Here is an 18,423-nt window from a genome sequence, read left to right on the forward strand (position 1 = left end):
AGATCTGAAACAGAGAACAAGACAGGACCCTAACTGGCTTCCTATCCTCCTCTCCTCTATGGTGACCCAGATATGGACATGGCTGGGGTCTTTGTTTGGACCATTAGTCCTGATAGCCTTTTTTGTTGTTGTTAGGCCCTTGTATCATAAACCTTGTTCGACTCATTTCAGAATGCATACAGGCTGTTTGATTCCAAATGGTTTTGTGAGGTGGTTACCAGCCTGTTCAGCCTGACCCTGAGACTGAGATCTACATGGGACCCCTTGATGGTCATCACTCCAGCCCACCTCCTAGCTGAAAGATAGCAAGAGGAGGGACCCAGTCAAAACTCTGCCCCTTACCAGCAGGAAGAAGCTAGAGTGGTCATCACCCATGTCCCAAAGAATTGGGTCCCATACTCTTGATGGGGGGATGTTAGGTAGTTAGACATTAGCAGAGGAGATGACTGTGGCAGAAAGACAAGAGGGGAATAATCAAGTCACACCCCAACCATCTGGAGACCCTCCCCTGACATTAGCAACAAGGAGGTGAAAGTGGTGAAAAGACAATAGGGGAGTAATCAAGTTACACCCCAACCATCTTAGGACTCTCCTTGACCCCATACAGAATAAGCAAAACTATAGGCAGCAAAAGGTGGGGGGCAACTTGTCCTGATAAAGAGGGAGCATGGTAACATGAGGGAGCTTCCCTGGGCTGCAGGTGCCCAGGCTAGACAGGCGTATAACCTATAGTAAGCCCAAACCCATTATACCATCACTATAATAAAATCTGTATGTGGTTTAGCCCTCCTGCCCCCAGTGGCCTTTTCTTAGTGAATCAACGGTAAGGGCATGCACAATAATGAACTTGTTACATAGCTCGGGACTGTCAATCAAATAATGATCCCCTGTCATTCACATGATCACACCCCACCTCCTCACAGAACACTCCTTACAAACACCCTTAAGCCTGTACAGGAGTACTGGTTTCATATCAGAGAAACAGCCCACTCTCTCTTTGAGAGTGTAACTATGCTTTAATAAACTTTCCTTTGCTCTTAAGCCTGAAGTGGTAGTCTGCAATTCTTTGCTGGTCTGTGTCTTCCGTTGACCTCTTCGGCTGAAACTATTTGACACAATTCATGCCAACCCCGTAACAGTTTCTTGATAAATAGTGCCTGTGCCCTGAGTTCATACCCCACCAGGATGAGTGGAGGAGGATGTGGCAGTGGGGAACTGTGTGCCCTCTCCTGGATTAAGTGGATGTCAGTAGAGTAGCTATGGCTACCTAAAGCATTTAGGCAGATGGTCAGGAAATCACCCCACAGAGTCCTTGAGCTCCATGTTTGCAAGAGAGAGCAGCATGAGCTGTGTGCCCAGAGAGTCCAGTGTCACAGAGAGAGCTGGATTGGAAGGGGACTTCCATGTCCTAGCTATTGTAAATAGAGCTGCAAAGAACATTGTGGTACATGACTCTTTTTGAATTATGGTTTTCTCAGGGTATATGCCCAGTAGTGGGATTGCTGGGTCATACGGTAGTTCTAATTTTAGATTTTTAAGGAACCTCCATACTGTTCACCATAGTGGTTGTAACAATTTACATTCCTACCAACAGTGCAAGAGAGTTCCCATTTCTCCACACTCTATCCAGCATTTTTTTTGTAGATTTTTTGATGATGACCATTCTGACTGGTGTGAGATGATACCTCATTGTAGTTTTGATTTGCATTTCTCTAATGATTAGTGATGTTAAGCATCTTCACATGTGTTTGTTGGCAATCTGTATACCTTCTTTGGGGAAATGTCTATTTAGGTCTTCGGCCCATTTTTGGACTGGGTTGGTTTTTTTTTTTTTGTTACTGAGCTGCATGAGCTGCTTATAAAATTTGGAGACTAATCCTTTGTCAGTTGCTTCATTTGCAAATATATTCTCCCATTCAGAGAGTTGTTTTTTCATCTTATTTATGGGTTTTTTTCTGTGTAAAAGCTTTTACGTTTCATTAGGTCTGATTTGTTTATTTTTGTTTTTATTTCCATTTCTCTAGGAAGTGGGTCAAAAAGGATCTTGCTGTGATTTATGTCATAGAGTATTCTGCTGATGTTTTTCTTCAAGAGTTTTAAAGTGTCTGGTCTTACATTTAGGTCTTTAATCCATTTTGAGCTTATTTTTGTGTATGGTGTTAGGGAGTGATCTAATCTCATACTTTTACATGTACCTGTCCAGTTTTCCCAGAACCACTTATTGAAGAGGCTGTCTTTTCTCCATTGTATATTCCTGCCTCCTTTATCAAAGATAAGGTGACCATATGTGCGTGGGTTTATCTCTGGGATTTCTATGCTGATACATTGATCTATATTTCTGTTTTTGTGCCAGTACCATACTGTCTTGATTACTGTAGCTTTGTATTATAGTCTGAAGTCAGGGAGCCTGATTCCTCCAGCTCCGTTTTTCTTTCTCAAGATTGCTTTGGCTATTCGGGGTCTTTTGTGTTTCCGTACAAATTGTGAAATTTATTGTTCTAGTTCTGTGAAAAATGCCATTGGTAGTGTGACATGGGTTATATTGAATCTGTGGATTGCTTTGGGTAGTATACTCATTTTCAAATATTGATTCTTCCAATCCAAGAACATGGTATATCTCTCTTTCTGTTTGTATCATCTTTTCTTTCATCAATGTCTTGAGTTTTCTGCATACAGGTCATTTGTCTCTTTAGGTAGGTTTATTCCTAGGTATTTTATTCTTTTTGTTGCAGTGGTAAATGGGAATGTTTCCTTAAATTCTCTTTCAGACTTTTCATCATTAGTGTATAGGAATGGAAGAGATTTCTGTGCATTAAATTTGTATCCTGCTACTTTACCAAATTCATTGATTACCTCTAGTAGTTTTCTAGTAGCATCTTTAGGATTCTCTATGTATAGTATCATGTCATCTGCAAACACTGACAGCTTTACTTCTTTTCTGATTTGGATTCCTTTTACTTTTTTTTCTTCTGATTCCTGTGGCTAAAACTTCCAAAACTATGTTGAATAATAGTGGTGAGAGTGGACAACCTCCTCTTGTTCCTGATCTTAGAGGAAATCTTTTCAGTATTTTCCATTGAGAGCAATGTTGGCTGTCGATTTGTAATATGTGGCCTTTATTATGTTGAAGTAAGTTCCCTTTTTGCCTGCTTTCTGGAAATTTTCATCAGAAATTGGTGTTGAATATTGTTGAAAGCTTTTTCTGCATCTACTGAGATGATCATATTGTTTTTCTCTTTCAATTTGTTAATATGGTTTTTCACATGAATTCATTTGCATATATTGAAGAATCCTTGCATTCCTGGGATAATCCCACTTGATCCTGGTGTATGATCCTTTTAATGTGTTGTTGGATTCTTTTTGCTAGTATTTTGTTGAGGATTTTTGCATTTATGTTCATCAGTGATATTGGCCTGTAGTTTTCTTTCTTTGTGACATCATTGTCTGGTTTTGGTATCAGGGTGATGGTGGCATCGTAGAATGAGTTTGGGAGTGTTCCTCCGTCTGCTATATTTTGGAAGAGTTTGAGAAGGATAGGTGTTAGCTCTTGTCTAAGTGATAGAATTCCCTGTGAAGCCGTCTGGTCCTGGGCTTTTGTTTGTTGGAAGAATTTTAACAACAGTCACAATTTCCGTGCTTGTGTTTGGTCTGTTTATATATTCTATTTCTTCCCAGTTCGGTCACAGAAAGTTGGGCTATTCTAAGAATTGGCCCATTTCTTCCATGCTGTCCATGTTATTGGCATATAATTGCTTGTAGTAATCTCTCACGATCCTTTGCATTTCTTCAGTGTCAGTTGTTACTTCTGCTTTTTCATTTCTATTTCTATTGATTTGAGTCTTCTCCCTTTTTTCTTGTTGAGTCTGGCTAATGATTAATCAATTTGTTTATTTTCTCAAAGAACCAGATTTTAGTTTTATTGATCTTTGCTATCATTTTCTTCATTTCTTTTTCATTTATTTCTGATCTGAGCTTTATGATTTCTTTCCTTCTTCTAACTTTGGGGTATTTTTTGTTCTTTTTTCTCTAATTGCTTTGGGTGTAAGCTTAGATTGTTTATGTGAGATTTTTCTTGTTTTTTTGAGGTAGGATTGTATTGCTATAAACTTCCCTCTTAGAACTGATTTTGTTGCATCCCTAACATTTTGGGTCATCATGTTTTCGTTGTTACTTTTTTTCTAGGTATTTTTTTGTTTCCCCTTTGATTTCTTCAGTGATTTCTTGGTTATTTAGTAATGTGTTGTTTAGCCTGCATGTGTTTGTATTTTCTACAATTTTTTTCTTGTAATTGTTATCTAGTCTCATAGCATTGTGATAGGAAAAGATACTTGATACAATACCAATTTTCTTAAATTTGCCAAGGCTTGACTTGTGACCCAAGATGTAATCTATCCTGGAGACTGTTCCATGAGGACTTGATAAGAACGTGTATTCTATTCTTTTTGGATGGAATGTCCTATAAATATCAAGTCCATGTTGTTCAATGTATCATTTAAAGCTTGTGTTTCCTTATTTATTTTTATTTTGGATGATCTGTCCATTTTGAAAGTGGGGTGTTAAACTCCCCTACTATGATTTTGTTACTGTTGATTTCCCCTTCTATGGCTGTTAGCATTTGCCCTATGTATTGAGGTGCTCCTATGTTGGATGAATAAATAATTACAAATGTTATATCTTCTTGGATTGATCTGTTGATCATTACAGAGTGTCCTTCTTTGTGTCTTGTCTTCTTTATTTTAAAGTCTGTTTTGTCTTATATGAGAATTGCTATTCCAGCTTTCTTCTGATTTCCATTTGCATGGAATATATTTTTCCATATCCTCACTTTCAGTCTGTATGTGTCCCTAGGTCTGAAGTGGGTCTATACGGGTCTTGTTTTAGTATCTATTCAGCCAGTCTATGTCTTTTGGTTGGAGCCTATAATCCATTTACATTCAAGGTAATTATCAACATGTATGTTACCTATCAACATGTATGTTACTTATTACTATTTTCTTAATTGTTTTGGGTTTGTTGTTGTACGTCTTTCCTTCTCTAGTGTTTCCTGTCTAGAGAAGTTCCTTTAGTATTTGTTGTTAACCTGGTTTGCTGATGCTGAATTCCCTTTTTTTGCTTTTCTGTAAATGTTTTCATTTCTCCGTCAAATCTTAATGAGATCCTTGCTCGGTAATCTTGGTTGTAGGATTTTCCCTTTCATCACTTTAAATATGTCCTGCCACTGCCTTCTGGCTTGCAGAGTTTTTGCTGAAAGATCAGCTGTTAACCTTATGGGGATTCCCTAGTATGCTATTTGTTTTTTTCCCTTGCTGCTTTTAATATGTTTTCTTTGTATTTAATTTTTGATAGTTTGATTAATATGTGTCTTGATGTTCTTCTCCTTCAATTTATCCTGTATGGGACTTTCTGCACTTCCTGGACTTGATTGACTATTTTCTTTCCCACGTTAGGGAAGTTTTCAATGTTATCTCTTCAAATATTTTCTCAGTCCCTTTCTTTTCTCTTCTTCTTTCAGGACCCGTATAATTCAAATGTTGATGCATTTAATGTCATCCCAGAGGTCTCTCAGACTGTCCTCAATTCTTTTCATTCTTTTTTCTTTATTCTGCTCTGCAGTAGTTAGTTCCACTATTTTATCTTCCAGGTCACTTATCCGTTCTTCTGCCTCAGTTATTCTGCTGTTGATTTTTTATTTCATTTATTGTGTTGTTCATCATTGTTTGTTTGCTCTTTAGTTCTTCTAGGTCCTTGTTAAACGTTTCTTGTATTTTCTTCCTTCTATTTCCAAGATTTTTGATCTTTACTATATTACTCTGAATACTTTTTCAGGTAGAGTGCCTATTTCTTCTTCATTTGTTAGGGCTGGTGTGTTTTTACCTTGCTCCCTCATCTTCTCTGTGTTTCTCTGTCTTCTCAGTTTGCTTTACTTTCTATGTTTGTGGTCTCCTTTTCACAGGCTGCACATTTGTAGTTTTTGTTGTTTTTCGTGTCTGCTCCCAGTGGCTAAGGTAGGTTCAGTGGGCTTCCTGGTGGAGAGAACTGGTGCCTTTGTTCTGGTGGGTGAGGCTGGATTTTGTCTTTCTGGTGGGCAACACCACGTCCAGTGGTGCGTTTTCAGGTGTCTGTGACTTTATTATGATATTTGGTAGCCTCTCTGCTAATGGGTGGGGTTGTGTTCCTCTCTTGCTCATTGTTTGGCATAGGCTGTTAAGCACTATAGCTTGCTCAGGTCATTGAGTGGAGGTGGATATTAGCATTGAGATGGAGATCTCTGGGAGAGCTTTTGCTGTTTGGTATTATGTGCATCCCGGAGGTCTCTGGTGGATCAAGGTCCTGAACTCAGCTCTCCCACCTCAGAGGTACAGTCCTGACACCTGACCGGAGCACCAAGTCCCTGTCATCCACAGAGCTTTTGGGAAGTCTGAGGTCTGCCAGCGTTCAGTAGGTGTTCTGTAGGAGTTTTCCACATGTAGGTGTATTTCTGATGCATTTGTGGAGAGGAAGATGATCTCCACGTCTTACTCCTCCACCATATTGAATCCCCCACCCAAAATACTTTCTTGTGTTTCTTACTAAGACAGAGTAAAACTTTCCCAGAAGCCACATAGTAGATTTATGCAATAGCAGACAACTCATTGGATAGTAACCAGTGTGTCCATGTGACAAAAAAAACACTGATAAAGGAGATGGAATCACCATGAATTATTAAGTACACATTGGTAAATGAATATTCTATATCTGAGCAAGTTTACGATTGTCTAAACAGGGAAGAAAAGTGATGGGACAGGGATAAACTTTGACTAGGTAACCAACAATGTCTGCCATAGCCATCTTGTTCCAGGTTCCAATGTCTGCTCTAACACAAAAATACCTGCTATTTTAGTTTGCTAGGGCTGCCATAGCAAACTATCACAACTTTGCAGGCTTAAAACAACCGAAATTTATTGTCTCACAGTTCTGGTAGCTAAAAGTCTGAAATGAAGGTGTTGACAGGACCATGTTCTCTCTAAAACCTGCCCAGGACTCCTTCGTGGTGTCTTCCTAGCTTCTTGTGTTTGCTGGAAATCTCTGGTGTTCCTTTGCTTGTAGATACAGCACTCCAATCTCTGCCTCCATTATCACATGGCTTGACTATCGCCTGTTGCCTGTATGTCTCTGTTTTCTCTTCTCATAAAGACTTAGTCATATTAGATTAGGGCCTAACCTAATGACTTCATCTTTACTTTGTTACATCTACAAAGACCCTATTTCCAAATAAGGTCACATTTACAGGTCCCTGAAGATAGGAATTTAACCCACCTTTTTGGAGGAACACAATTCAATCCATAACACCTACACAGTGATGCTCTTTCAGGGTTACCAATTCAACCCATAACACCTACATAGTGATGCTCTTTTAGGTTACCAATGCTGTAACATTGTTTCTTGTGAGTCTTTCCCTGTGAAACAAGGTCTGGAGTCTCCATATCATAAGACAGCAGGGTCTAATAAGGTTCGAAGACTTGAGTACTATTTGGGTCATCTTGGGAAAGCCAATTATTTTCTGTGAAACTGTCAGTTTCCTTACCACATAAGATCTTCACAATATGATACTCTGATCAAAAGACATTATTTGTCTGGTCTCAGAAGAACCCTCTAAAGGAGATGAATTTGCCCACCATTTTTGATTATATTAAACATTAGATCATTTAATTTACCACTTTCTACTGTCATACTCATGAAATATTCTGATTATAAAGTCTTTCCATGTGATAGGTTTATATAATATGTGAACTCTCTCTCCCTAAAGTTGTTACATTTCACAGTATAATTTGAACCATTGGCTTTAAAATATTATGAAAAAACAGATTTTGATTTTTTTTAATTTCCAAATTCTCAGTGGTAGAACTTGATGATCTGCCTTCTATTAAGGCAGGTTCTAAAAGTCAATGTGACAGTCTCATTTTCGTTAATGTATAATGTGTTTACTTGTTGGGAAATTTGCAATTTGAGGTGCTTATGGTTTAATAGTAGAGACATAATTATTGATTGGGATATTACATTATTGAATATAATAGGAAAGTATAGAAGTGAATGAGGTCAAGTTTTTACAGGTGGAGTTTGTGAAGAAAAACATCCTCACCTCCAGTTACAGGATCAAGATGGTCCAGAAGAAAGGGAATTTCTCTAATTCCACTAGCATCTTTAACAAAGTTTGAAGAAGGCAAGTGTGTGAGTAGACAAGCCCAGCACAGACCAAGTTGGGTTTCAGGAGAGTCACAAGAATTCAAAGAGACTCGAATGAAAAGGTGAGAGTTGGCTCTGATGCTGGGACAGGACTCATGCTTTAGTGACTATAGTAATTACTATTTGTGTCTGCCTGATACCTCTTTCTCTACTAGAACATGCCTGTGTGTGTGTGTGTGTGTGTGTGTGTGTGTCTGTGCTTCTACTCTATTCAACTAGGTACAATTTTCTGTATTCATTTCATGTTTCTTTTGGAAAATAATGTGCATAAGCAAACATGAAATTAGTGTATGGTCAATTTGTTTCCTGATACATTAATCACATTGGAACAAAGTCACATTTTTTAAATAAGCGTAATAGCAGAACTGATTATATTCCTAGAATAAAGCATATTTTCTCTCCATCTAACTAAAGGTGTTTCATGGCAATATAGTTGAACAAAACTTTTCCTATTTGGTAATATAACAACTTAAAACCAATTTCCCCCCAAATTTATGTGAAACCCATTAAACTAATAAAATGGATGCACATTCGGATATCCAATTTTATACAGTTGTGTGACATTGCTATGATATGCTGCTTGCTTCAGTAAAAATAGGAATATTTTACAGAATTCTGTAAAATTCTATATTCTACAGACCCAGCTTAAATCAATATTTTTAATGTTGCTGTTGTGTATTTAAAATGCATCTTTGTGCTAAATTACTTTTTTCTCTGACAAATAATCACACAAGAAAGAGTATAAAAACATTAATTGTTAGTTGGAATAATCAAAAATCTGTTCAGCATTTCCTTTACAATACTGATTTCTACACATTTCTATCAAGTAGAAAAATGCTCTGTAGGGAGAACATTGCAAATATTGTTTCAGTGGGGTTTTTAGATTTGTTTTATTCTTTGATTTAGTACTCTGTGTATTTTTTTTTAATTTTTATTTTATATTGGACCATAGTTGATTAACAATGTTGTATTAGTTTCAGGTATACAGCAAAGTGATTCAGTTATACATATACATGTATCTATTCTTTTTCAAATTCTTTTCCCATTTGGTTATTACAGAATCTTGAGCACAGTTCCCTGTGCTATACAGTAGCTCCTTGTTGGTCATATATTTTAAATATAGTAGTGTGTACATGCCTATCCAAAATTCCCTATCTGTCCCTCTCCCATCCTTCCCCACTGGTAACCATAAGTTCACTCTAACTCTGTGAACCTGTTTCTGTTTTGTAAATGAGTTCATTTTAATCATTTTTTTAAGATTCTGCATATAACTGATATATGATATTTGTATTTCTCTGTCTGACTTACTTCACTTACTATGAAAATCTCTAGTTCCATCCATGTCACTGCAAATGGCATCATTTCATTCTTTCTTAATGGCTGAGTAATATTACATTGTATATAGGTACCACATCTTCATGCATTCATCTGTCGATGGATATTTAGTTTGCTTCTGTGTCTTGACTACTGTAAACAGTGCTGCAATGAATATTGGGGTGCATGTACCCCTTCAAACCATGTTTTCTCTGGATGTATGTCCAAGAGTAGGATTGCTGGATCATATGGCAGCTCTAGTTTTAGTTTTTTAAGGAACTTCCATACTGTTCTCCATAGTGACAATATCAATTTACATTCCCACTGACGGTGTAGGAAGGTTCCCTTCTCTTTTTTTCACATCTTTATTGGCGTATAATTTGCTTTACAGTGTTGGTTAGTTTCTGTTTCACAACAAAGTGAATCAGCTATATGTATACATGTATCCCCATGTCCCCTCCCTCTTGAGCCTCCCTCCCACCCTCCCTATCCCATCCCTCTAGGTCATCACAAAGCATTGAGTTGATCTCCCTGAGCTATACAGCAGCTTCCCACTAGCCATCCATTTACTTTTGGTAGTGTATATATGTCTATGCAACTCTTTCACTTTGTCCCAGCTTCCCCTTCCCCCCACCGTGCCCTCAAATCCATTCTCTACACCTGCATCTTTATTCCTGCCCTGCCACTGGGTTCATCACTACCACTTTTTTAGATTCCATATATATGTGTTTAGATTCCATATATATATGTGTGTTAGCATACGGTAGTTGTTTTTCTCTTTCTGACTTACTTCACTCTGTATGACAGACTCTAGGTCCATCCACCTCACTACAAATAATTCAGTTTCATTCCTCTTTATGGCTGAGTAATATTCGATAGCATATGTGTGCCACGTCTTCTTTATCCATTGATAAATTGATAAAGACATTTAAGACATTTAGGTTGCTTCCATGTCCTGGCAATTATTAGTGCTGCAATGAACATTGTGGTACATGTATCTTTTTGAATTATGGTTTTCTCAAGGTATATGCCCAGTAGTGGGATTGCCGGGTCATAAGATAGTTCTATTTTTAGTTTTTTAAAGACCATCCATAGTGGCTGTATCAATTTACATTCTCACCAACAGTGCAGAAGGGTTCCCTTTCCTCCACACCCTCTCGAGCATTTATTGTGTCTAGATTTTTTGATGATGGCCATTCTGAACTGTGTGAGGTGATATCTCATTATGGTTTTGATTTGCATTTCTCTAATGATTAGAGATGCTGATCATCTTTTCATGTGTTTGTTGAACAAATGTATATCTTCTTTGGAGAAATATAGGTCTCCTGCCTGTTTTTGGATTGTGTTGATTGTTCTTTTTCAGTTGAAATGCATGAGCTGCTTGTATATTTTGTAGATTAATCCTTTGTCAGCTGCTTCGCTTGCATATTTTCTCCCATTCTGAGGGTTGTCTTTCGCCTTGTTTATTGTTTCCTTTGCTGTGCAAAAGCTTTTAAGTTTCATTAGGTCCCATTATTTTATTTTTGTTTTTATTCCCATTACTCTAGGAGGTGGGTCAAAAAGGACCTTGCTGTGATTTATGTCATAGAGTGTTCTACCTAGGATTTCCTCTAAGAGTTTTACAGTGCCTGGCCTACATTTAGGTCTTTAATCCATTCTGAGTTTATTTTTGTGTATGGTGTTAGGGAGTGTTCTAATTTCATTCTTTTACATGTAGCTGTCCAGTTTTCCCAGCACCACTTATTGAAGAGACTGTCTTTTCTCCATTGTATATTCTTGCCTCGTTTGTCAAAGATAAGTTGACTATAGGTGCATGGGTTTATCTCCGGGCTTTCTATCTTGTTTCATTGATCTATATTTCTGTTTTTATTCCAGTACCATACTGTCTTGATTACTGAACATTTGTAGCATAGTCTGAAATCAGGGAGGCTGATTCCTCCAGCTCTGTGGTCCTTTCTCACAGTTGCTTTAGCTGTTCAGGGTCTTTTGTGTTTCCATACAAATTGTAAAATTTCTTGTTCTAGTTCTGTCAAAAATGCCATTGGTAATTTGATAGGGATTGCATTGAAGCTGTACTATAGTATATAGTCATTTTGACAACATTGATTCTTCCAATCCAGGAGCATGGTATAGCTCTCCATCTGTTTATATTATCTTTGATTTCTTTCATCAGTGTTTTATAGTTTTCTGAGTACAGGTTTTTTGCTTCTGTAGTAAGGTTTATTCCTAGTTTTTTTATACTTTTTGTTGCCATTGTTGTTAGTGTATAGGAAAGCAAGAGATTTTTGTGCATTAATATTTTATCCTGCAACCTTACCAAATTCTAGTAGTCTTGTGACATTTTTAGGATTCTGTATCTACATACAGTATCATGTCATCTGCACACAGTGACAGTTTAACTTCTTTTCCTATTTGTATTCCTTTCATTTCTTTTTCTTCTCTGATTGTCAGGGCTAGGACTTCCAATACTATGTTGAATAAAAGTGGTGAGAGTGGTCATTCTTGTCTTTTCCTGATCTTAGAGGAAATGCTTTCAGTTTTTCACCATCGAGAATGATGGGTTTGTCTGGGTTTGTCATATATGGCTTTTATTATGTTGAGATAGGTTCCCTCTATGCCCACTATCTGGAAAGTTTTCATTGGAATTTTGTGTTAAATTTTGTCAAAAGTTTTTTCTGCATCTTTTGAGATGATCATATGGTTGTTATTCTTCAGTTTGTTAATATGGTGTATCACATTGTTTTGCATATTTTGAAGAATCCATGCATCTCTGGGATTAATCCCACTTGAATACAGTGTGTGATCTTTTTAATATGTTGCCGGATTGTCAGTATTTTGTTGAGGATTTTTGGGTATATGTTCGTCAGTAATATTGATGTGTAATTTTCTTTTTTGTGTGTGATACCTTTGTTTGTTTTTGGTATCAGGGTGATGGTGGTTTCATAGAACGAGTTTGGTAGTGTCATCTCTCTGAAATTTTTGGAAGAGTTTGCAAAGGACAGGTGTTAACTCCCCTCTAAATGCTTGATAGAATTCACCTGTGAAGCCATCTGGTCCTAGACTTTTTTTTGCTGGAAGATTTTTAATTACAGTTTCAATTTCATTACCTGTGATTGGCCTTTTTAAATTTACTAATTCTTCCTGGTTCAATCTTGGAAAGTTATACCTTTCCAAGAATTTGTCCATTTCTTCCAGGCTGTCCATTTTATTGGCATATAGTTGCTTGTAGTAGTCTCTCATGACCCTTTGTATTTCTGCAGTGTCAGTTGTAACTTCCACTTTTTCATTTCTAATTTTATTGATTTGCGTCCTCTTCCTTTTTTTCTTGATGAGTTTGGCTAATGGTTTATCAATTTTGTTTATCTTATCAAAGAACCTTTTAGTTTTATTGATCTTTGCTATTGTTTCTTTCATTTCTTTTTCATTTGTTTCTGATCTGATCTTTATGATTTCTTTCATTCTACTTAACTTTGGGTTTTCTTTGTTCTTCTTTTGTTAGTTGCTCTAGGTGTAAGACTTGATTTGAGATTTTTCTTGTTTCTTGAGGGAGTTTGAATTAGTATAAACTTCCCTCTTAGAACTGCTTTTGCTGTGTCCCATAGGTTTCGGATTGTCTTGTTTTCTTTGTCAATTTTTTCTAGGTATTTTTAAATTTCCTCAGTGATCTCTTGGTTATTTAGCAGCACACTGGTTAGCCTCCATGTATATGTGTTTTTTTTACAGCTTTTTTCCTGTAACTGATTTCTAATCTCATAGTGTTGTGGTCGGAAAAGATGCTTGATAAAATTTGTTTTCTTAAATTTTCCGAGGCTTGATTTTTGACTCAAGATATGATCTGTGCTAGAGAACGTTTCGGGTGCACTTGAGAAGAAAGTGTATTTTTCCACTTTCAGGTGGAAAGTCTTAAAAATATCAATTAAGTTTATCTGGTCTATTGTGTCATTTAAAGCTTCTGTTTCCTATTTTAATTTCTGTGTGGATGAGCTGTCTGTTGGTGTAAGTGGGGTGTTAAAGTCTCCCTCTATTATTCTGTTACTGTTGATTTCTCCTTTTATGGCTGTTAGCATTTGCATTATGTATTGAGGTGCTTCTATGTTGGGTACATAACTATTTACAGTTTTTATATCTTCTTGGATTGATACCTTGATCATTATGTAGTGTCTTTCTTTGTCTCTTGTAATAGTCTTTATTTTAAAGTTTAATTAGATATGAGAATTGCTACTCCAGCTTTCTTGTGATTCCCATTTGCATGCAATATGTTTTTCCATTCCCTCACTTTCAGTCTGTATGTGTCCGTAGGTGTGAAGTGGGTTTCTTGTACACAGCCTATATAAGGGTTTTGTTTTTGACTCTATTCAGCCAGTCTGTTTCTTTTGGTTGGAGCATTTAATCCATTTACATTCAATGTGATTATCAATATCTATGTTCCTATTACCATTTTCTTAATTGATTTGGGTTTGTTTTTGTGGGTATTTTGTTTTCTTTTGTTTCCCACTTAGAGAAGTTCCTTTAGCATTCGTTGTAAAGCTGGTTTTGTGGTGTTGAATTCTCATATCTTTTGCCTATCTGCAAAGATTTGATTTCTCCATCGAATCTGAATGAGATCCTTGCTGGGTAATCTTGTTTCTAGGCTCTTTCCTTTCATCACTTCAAATATATCCTGTCACTCTCTTCTGGCCTATAGATTTTCTGCTGGGAAATCAGATGATAACCTTATGGTTATTCCCTTGTATGTTATTTTTTGCTTTTCCCTTTCTGCTGTTAATATTTTTTCCTTGAATTTAATTTTTGTTAGTTTGATTAATATGTGTCTTTGTGTGTTTCTCCTAGGTTTTATCCTAGGAGATGGGAGTATGGGACTCTCTGACCTTCCTGGACTTGAGTGGCTATCTCCTTTCCCATGTTAGGGAAATTTTCAACAATAACTTCTTCAAGTATTTTTTCAGACCCTTTCTTTTCTTCTTCTGGGACCCCTGTAATTCGAATATTTGTGCATTTAATGTTGTCCCAGAGGTCTCTGAGACTTTCAATTCTTTTCATTCTTTTTTCTTTATTCTGGCCCATGGCAGTTATTTCCACCATTTTATCTTTTAGCTCACTTATCTGTTCTTCTGCATAAGATATTCTGCTATTGATACCTTCTAGAGTATTTTTTAACATCTTTATTGGAGTATAATTGCTTTACAGTGTTGTGTTGTGCTAGTTTCTGTTGTATAATAAAGTGAATCAGCTATACATATACATATATCTCCATATCTCCTCCTTCATGCATCTCCCTCCCACCGTCCCTATCCCACTCCTCTAATTTCAGTTATTGTGTTGTTCATCACTGTTTGTTTGCTGTTTAGTTCTTCCAGGCCCTTGTTCAACATTTCTTGTATTTTCTGTTTTCTTTTTCAGAGGTTTTGCATCATCTTTACTATCATTACTCTGAATTCTTTTTCAGGTAGGTTGCCTATTTCATCTTCATTTATTGGTCTTGTAGGTTTTTATGTTGCTCTTTCGTCTGTAACATACTTTTTGTCATTTCATTTTATTTTTTGATGTGTGGAGCCGTATTCCTGTCTTACTGGCTGTTGAGCCTGTGGCATCCAGCACTGAAGTTTGCAGGCAGTTGTGTAGAGCTGGGTCTTGGTGCCAAGATGAGGACATCTGGGGGGCCTCACTCCAATTAATATTCCCTGGAATCTGAGGTTCTCTGTTAGTCCAGCAGTTTTGGACTCAGTGCTCCCACCACAGGAGCTCCGGCCCAAACCCTGGCCTGGGAACCAAGATCCCACAAGCCACAAAATGTGGCAAAAAAAAAAAAAAAAGGAGCAGTACAATAACAAAGAATAAAAAATAAAATAAAATTAGAACGATAAGAAAACATATTTGGAAAAATAAAAATATAACAACTGAAACTAGATAAAACAAAACCACAACAGAAAAAGGAAAGAACAGAAAAAAAGGGAACAAGTCAAAAAGAACAGAACAATAATGAAGTATAAAGAATAAAATAAAATTAGAAAAAGAAAAGGTTTGTTAGAAAAAATAAAAATATAAATGAATCAACAACAACAAAGTGTAACAGAACTCCATGTGAATGAGAGTCTTGGTTGTAGGTTCTTCCCTTTCACCACTGTAAATGTATCATGCCACTCCCTTCTGGCCCGCAGAGTGTCTGCTGAGAAATCAGCTGATAACCTCATGGGGATTACCTTGTATGTTATTTGTTACTTTTCCCTTGTTGCTTTTAATATTTTTTCTTTGTCTTTAACTTTTGACAGTTTGATTACTATATGTCTAAAAGTGTTCCTCCTTGGGTTTATCCTGTATGGGACTCTCTGTGCTTCCTGAACTTCTGTGACTCTTTCCATTCCCACGTTAAAGAAGCTTTCAAGTATAACCTCTTCAAATATTTTGTCAGGTCCTTTCTCTTTCTCTTCTCCTTTAGGGAGCCCTATAATGCAAATGTTGGTGCATTTAATGTTGTCCCAGCGATCTCTTAGATGGTCTTCATAACATTTCATTCTTTTTTCTTCATTCTGTTCTGCAGCAGTGATTGTATTCCAGGTCATTTATTCGGTTTTTTGTTTGTTTGTTTTTTGGCGGTACGCAGGCCTCTCACTGTTGTGGCCTCTCCCCTTGAGGAGCAGAGGCTCCGGACACACAGGCCCAGTGGCCATGGCTCACAGGCCTAGCCACTCCGTGACATGTGGGATATTCTCGGACTGGGGCACCAACCCATGTCCCCTGAATTGGCAGGAGAACTCTCAACCACTGCACCACCAGGGAAGCCCCCATTTATGCATTCTTCTGCCTCAGTTATTGTGCTATTAATTCCTTCTAGTGTGTTTTTCATTTCAGTTATTATATTGTTCATTTCTGTTTGTTCTTTAGTTCTTGTAAGTCTTTGTTAAACATTTCTTGTATCTTCTCAATCTGTGCCTCCATTCTTTTTCCAAGATCTTGGATCACCTTCACTACCATTACTCCAAATTATTTTTTTGGTAGATTGGCCATCTCAGTTTGGCTTAGTTGTTCTGGGATTTTATCTTGTTCCTTCATCTGAGATATATTCTTCTGCTGTCTCAACATTTTTCTAAAATTTATATTGGAATAGAGTTGCCTTACAATATTTTGTTAGTTTCTAGTGTATAGCAAAGTGAATCATCTGTACGTATACATATGTCCCCTCTTTGTTGGATTTGCTTCCCATTTAGGTCACCACAGAGCACTGAGTAGAGTTCCCCGTGCTATACAGTAGGTTCTCATTAGTTATCTATTTTATACATAGTATCAATAGCATATATATGTCAAACCCACTTTCCCAATTCATTTCACCTCTCCTTTCCCTCTCGGTATTTATATGTTTGTTCTCTACGTCTGTGTCTCTATTTATGCATTCTAAATAAGATCGTCTATACCAAATTTTTAGATTCCTCATGTATGCATTAATGTATGATATTTGTTTTTCTCTTTCTGACTTACTTCATTCTGTATGACAGTCTCTAGGTCCATCCACATCTCTACAAATGACCACATTTCATTCCTTTTTATGGCTGAGTAATATTAAATTGTATATGTGTACCACATCTTCTTTATCTATTCCTCTGCTTATGGATATTTGGGTTTTTTCCATGTCCTGGCTATTGCAAATAGTGCTGCAATGAACATTGGGGTGAATGTGTCTTTCTGAATTATGGCTTTCTCTGAGTATATGCCCAGTAGTGGGACTGCTGGGTCACATGGTACTCCTGTTTTTAATTTTTGAAGGAACCTCCATACTGTTCTCCATAGTGGCTGTATCAATTTACATTCCCAGCAACAGTGCAAAAGGGTTCTCTTTTCTCCACATACACTCCAGCATTTATTGTTTGTAGATTATGTGATGACGGCCATTCTCATTGGTATGAGGTGATAGCTCATTGTAGTTTTGATTTTCATTTCTGTAATAAATAATGATGTTGAGCATTTTTTTCATGTGTTTGTTGACCATCTGTATGTCTTCTTTGGAGAAATGTCTATGTCTTCTGTGCAGTTTTTGATTCGGTTTATGTTTTTTTTTGATATTGAGCTAAATGAGCTGTTTGTATATTTTGGAAATTCACCCTTTGTCAGTTGCTTCATTTGCAAATATTTTCTCCCATTCTGAGAGTTGTCTTTGATAATTTGATAGGGATTTCATTGAATCTGTAGATTGTTTTGGGTAGTATAGTCATTTTCACAATATTGATTCTTCCAATCCAAGAACATGGTAAAACTCTGCATCTGTTTGTGTCATCTTTGACTTCTTTCATCAGTATGTGATAGTCTTCCACATACAGGTCTTTTGGCTCCTTATGTATGTCTATTCCTAGGTATTTTATTCTTTTTGTTGCAATAGTAAATGGGATTTTCTTAATTTCTGTTTCTGATCTTTCTTTGTTAGTGTATAGGTATGCAAGAGATTTCTGTGTATTAATTTTCTATTCTACAGTTTTGCCAAATTCAATTGATGAGCTCTAGTAGTTTTCCAGTAGCATCTTTAGGATTTTATATGTATAGTATTATGTCATCTGTAAACAGTGACAGTTTTATTTCTTCTTTTCCAATTTGGATTCCTTTTTCTTCTCTGTTTGCCATGGCTAGTACTTCCAAAATTATGTTGACTAAAAATAGTGAGAGTGGACAATCCTTGTGTTCTTCCTGATTTTAGAGGAAATGCTTTCAGTTTTTCACCATTGAGAATGATCTTTGCTGTGGATTTTTCGTATATCACTTGTATTATGTTGAGGTAGGTTCCCTCTATGTCTGCATTCTGGAAACTTTTCAACAAAAATTGGTGTTGATTTTTGTCAAAAGCTTTTTCTGCATCTCCTGAAATGATCATATGGTTGTTATTCTTCAATTTATTAATATGGT

The sequence above is a fragment of the Tursiops truncatus genome, chromosome 5 (assembly GCF_011762595.2).
Source record: "Tursiops truncatus isolate mTurTru1 chromosome 5, mTurTru1.mat.Y, whole genome shotgun sequence".
Taxonomy (NCBI): domain Eukaryota; kingdom Metazoa; phylum Chordata; class Mammalia; order Artiodactyla; family Delphinidae; genus Tursiops; species Tursiops truncatus.